The sequence below is a fragment of the Poromitra crassiceps genome, assembly GCF_964638095.1.
Source record: "Poromitra crassiceps genome assembly, chromosome: 4".
In the NCBI taxonomy this organism is placed as follows: domain Eukaryota; kingdom Metazoa; phylum Chordata; class Actinopteri; order Beryciformes; family Melamphaidae; genus Poromitra; species Poromitra crassiceps.
The window spans coordinates 67,170,982-67,175,981 of NC_139626.1; the positions used below are offsets into that span (position 1 = coordinate 67,170,982).

General features: G+C 43.7%; 1 protein-coding gene across 1 annotated transcript in view; it reads left to right on the plus strand.

Moving 5' to 3' along the window:
• The window catches only part of LOC310775919 (NLR family CARD domain-containing protein 3-like), a gene marked incomplete at both ends in the record, with an annotated part of 38,767 nt that overhangs the window by 32,264 nt on the left and 1,503 nt on the right, over nucleotides 1-5,000 (plus strand). The gene's annotated exons all lie outside the window — the stretch shown is intronic.

Genomic DNA, 5,000 nt, shown 5'->3' on the forward strand with positions numbered 1-5,000 from the left:
TCAAAAGGGGAAACATTCCAACACTTTACCGTTAGGCAGGTTATTTTCAGAGAGGATGAGAGTGACAGAGGATATCCTACTGTAGGCTATGAGAGGAGGGTAGAGCTGAAGATAAAGAAATTACTTGCTTATTTTAATCATATTGCATCACTGTAAGAAGCAAACACACAGACACAAACTAGTCCCTTAATTAATATCAGACACAGCGCAGGCAGACAGACACACCACCACCTCGCTCAACAGGCAGGGAATGATTGACAGGTGTTCCAGCAGGCTAAAGGTGGATCTTTTATGGAGATATAAGCTGCAGCTTATTGTTATTGTCTCTCCTAACGACTCCTAATTAGCACCTTATTGGCTGTAGGCCTATCGTTGCCGACAATGAAGGCAACATTATTAAATGGACAGATTTTTGAATAAAGTTTGATGTAACATGCACTCCATGCAAGGGACAACGCTCCCTGTGCGGCTGGCATTCTTTGTTCAGCTTTGGATGGCAGTAGTCATGAAATTACTTGAAATGAGTGGTGTGAGTCAACCTCCAAAACACTGTTTCAAAAGACAAATGAAATACCCCCCCCCCATACCAACAAACCCATCAAAACATCACATTCACAACAAGCCAACATCAGACGTCACGATCTACAAACCAATCAATCTCAAGTATAGTGAGACACAGTTCACACAGGTTTTGTTATATCCTCTTACAAAGTCAGAAGAATAAATACTCAGTAAATACCTGAGTATTAAGTAGAAATACTTTACTTCCCATGTTGATACCCCCCCCGCCCCCCATACACACACACACACACACACACACACACACACACACACACACACACACACACACACACACACATACATGCGCACACAGTCTCTGGGCAGGTATGTGCAGGCATGTCAGAGCATGTGCAGACATGTCCAGGCATGTCCAGGCATGTACAGGCATGTCCAGGCATGTGCAGGCATGTCCAGGCATGTCCAGGTATGTGCAGGCATGTCAGAGCATGTGCAGGCATGTCCAGGCATGTCCAGGCATGTGCAGGCATGTCCAGGCATGTGCAGGCATGTGCAGGCATGTCCAGGCATGTGCAGGCATGTCAGGCATGTCCAGGCATGTGCAGGCATGTCCAGGCATGTGCAGGCATGTCAGAGCATGTGCAGGCATGTCAGAGCATGTGCAGGTATGTGCAGGCATGTGCAAGCATGTCCAGGCATGTGCAGGCATGTCCAGGCATGTGCAGGCATGGCTTAGCCTACGTTCACACAGAGAACCTACGCCTTGCCTTGCCTCAACCCACGGCTACGCCTGCAGACCTTGAGCTGGGCGTGAACCGATCACACTGGACGCCTATTCCACGCTGAACCTGGAGCCGAGTCACAAGCGCCTCTCCTCTCTCCCGACTGTATTTTTTCACGTGTGGTCCCGAATTATCATGTGTAGGTAAAATAAATCTGATATATTTAATGTTCTATGCTGGATATGTATAACCAGGTCTGACTATAGTCTGACTTTTTAGAGAGGTAATCTCGCAAGAATACGTGCTGGCACAACAACATTGTCCATCTTGCTTCTTCGGTCGCTATTCTCTCTCCTGAAGATTTGTTTCCTGACAGGGTGAAAGCCCCACGTGATAGCCACCCGTCAATCTCTCTCTCTCTCTCTCTCTCTCTGCTCAACACTGTTGTAGTAACTTGTTGTCGCGTTTTTCTTTCATGGCTTGACAGAAGAAGCCTGCCTGCACGCGCCTAGTCGGCTCGAAAATAGAACTCATGCCTAAATGATAAAATCAGCAAGGCACATGTAACCCATGTTACTAGACCTTAACTATGAGACTGAACTATAGTAATCATAAACAGTGAATTATTCTTCCTAAATTAGTATTTTCCATAAAGGAAATAAAATTGTTAATTTCAAACTAAATAATCCACTATGATATAAATATAAAGATTTCTAATACTGAAATGTCTCCATCATTTCAGCTGGGGATGTGTTTGTTTTGAAGTGTTTGTGAAGAAACAGGTGACATTGGGAATAAAATAGCTCCGAAAATGATTCTGTGAGATAGACTCGCGAGACTTTACACTCCGACCAATGAGAACTTCGGTTATTGACTGCATTCCGGAAATTCCAGGCATTCCGGAACTGTCAGCCGGAAACGTGGTGTGAAATTCCTTTTCCCTGCAAACGAGATGAGAGACAGACGTACCTGAACGCTGTGTGAATTACTCTTAAGTAACCTGATTCTACTGGGATACCAGACGGTGGATTTTGCTGGAGAAGCCAATCCGGTTGTTACTAACGTTCGGTTTTGAGCTTCAAGCTGCCGAAATCCGTGTGTTGCTGTATATTGCGGTACCCGCTATCGCGTGTTTTGAAGTTGGAGGAAAACGTAAGTTTCCACTTGACCCACATTTTATTGCAGTCATCGTGTTGCGCATCGACTGTGGTGTAAAAATTAGATATTAAAACTGCTATCTGCTCTATTCCCATGTCACCTGTTTACTACAAAGTGGATGGAAATCCGCGGTGTGTGAGCTGTGCTGTTTTTCCGCAAAATAGCAGAGTTACCGTAAATTCCGGACTATAAGCCGCGGCTTTTTTCCCGTTTTTTGGCCCCTGCGGCTTATATAACGGTGCGTCTTATCTATGGATTTTTTCAGAAAAAAAAAAAAAAATACAAATAAAATCTCTCTTTTTTAGCACTCTTTCTAACTATAAATCCACTTCTGTTTTAATTTCCTCTCTTGCCCTCTTTTCACCACACCGCGGACACTGTGTGCACTGTAAAAATAAACAACGGTGGTGTTGTGTTATGTTGTTTTGTTGAAATGTTACGGTAATACGGTAAATGGGAGCTTCCTCAAACAGCCATCCCGACAATCCCCTCTGTGCGTGACCACTTACATATGGTAATTACGGTAAGCAAACGGCCACTCGGCCATCAACTCCCTCCCCCGACTACCAGGAGAAAATCACAAACTTCGGCGAATTCACACAAAGGAAGATCAAGGAATATTCCATCGAACCGGAGCAGATCATAAATATGGATGAAGTGCCTTTGACGTTCGACCTGCCACTCACTCGGACTGTTAACAAGAAGCGCCCTGGAGGATTCTTTCACCAAAAAAAAGCTTTGCTCGTTCTCGACAGCATGAGAACGAGCAGTAGAAGCAACACTCTCACTTACCATGGGGAAGGTACGCAGAAATTCACACGAGGCAGCTTTCAAGTTGAAAGCAGTCAATCTCGCATTAAAAGAGGGAAACAGAGCAGCCGCGCGTAACCTGGGCATCGATGAGTCAATGGTGAGGCGTTGGACGGTGCAGCAGGAGGAACTGTCTCAGCACGGAATATTATAGGAGTGTGAAAACATCCACAATCACCAACGGGTTCCAAAACGCTGGACTGCTGCGGGATGAAGAGAATGACGCCGCCACAGCTGGCGCTGAGGGCCGTCAGAGGCTTCAGAGGCTGTTCGATGCCGACAGTGATGAAGAGGAGTTCGTTGGTTTTGAGTGACAATGAAGGAGAGAGGAGAGTGGTTGACGAAGCCACCCTGAACCTGTTCGTTTCCGACACTGAAGATGAGGACTTTGGTGGTTTCAGTACGCAGGAAGAAGAGGAAGACGAGGATTAGTGACTTGACTTCTCTGGTTACAGGTTTGCTGCACATATAGCCTATTGTTGTGTGATTTTGTCTGGGGATTAGTGACCTGACTTTTGTTTTGTTTTGTTGAAATGTTAATAAATGGGAGCTTCCCCAAACAGCCATCTCTTTCCCGACATTCCTCTCTGTGCACGAACCCTTTCATATGGTAATTAAACATCAAAACACCCGCGGCTTATAGACCGGTGCGGCTTATAGAAGAAAAAAATAGTCAATTTTGGTCCCGCGGCTTATAGACCGGTGCGTCTTATAGTCCGGAATTTACGGTACACTAGACGTCCCTTCTGGTGAGTGCATTTTATTTTGTGAGTGAATTAGTTGAATCCGACCAATGCAGATTGTTAGATGGGTAAAAGCAATCAGATTTCGTGTGTAAGCACATGCCAAAACGGTTCATGAGTTACAATTGATTTGTTTAGAATGGCGTGTGCAAATCACTTGCTGTAATTTGACACCCTGCCTGTGTGCTATGCAGCGCGATGGAAATTGAAGGAGGAGGGTCGGAGTAACTAATTCATACAGTGATGTTTATCCAAGAAAATACATTTGATTCTTTTATTTCATTTACATGTATAGTAGCCATGATAATTATTAGTCATCTGTGTGGTTAAGTTACTGAAGTTGAGAGACACAATGAAAAGAGTCGCATTAATATTGGTAAATTGCAATAGTGAATGAATGAGTAATTTTGTTTTGGCCTTTCAGGCCGGGTCTTTTTGTCTCCTTGTGGTTCTACGTTGGATATGTAACTGTCTTCACTGGAGTGGATTTCTTCTGCTGTTACCCTGTGCCACAGTAGTGGTTGCAGAGTGCCGTGGTCGTGGCGAGCCAGGCTAACTTGACGATCCTGAACGAACTGAACTGTTGCTTTCAATTGGAGATCTGGTAGGACTGGTCTGTACCAGAACACTGGGATTTAGTCCACGGACTGAGTATTTAATTCTCCATTGGACGGAAAGAACAAAAAGGGAACTCATTCATCACTTGTTATTTTGTAAAGCTCAAGTTGTTTTTCTGCCAATTGATGCACCTTAAGAGGTATTTAATTTCATGTTTTGTATTTTTTGCACTTAAGGGTGGTTAAGGTTGTTTAAAAAAATACTATAAAACAAATGGTTTATCTCAGGTCAAAACCCGATACCTCGACTCCAGTTTAAAAGCTAAAATAGATTAAAAGTCATTAAAAACAGTCTCTAAAATAGGTTTCAAATATAATTCATAAATACGTGACCAAAAGCAATTGTTTCCATCATCAAGTTTGTGTGACTACACTACAAAAAGTGATTTCGTTAAACAACTCTAATTACTGCACTGTAAAAAGAGTAAAAA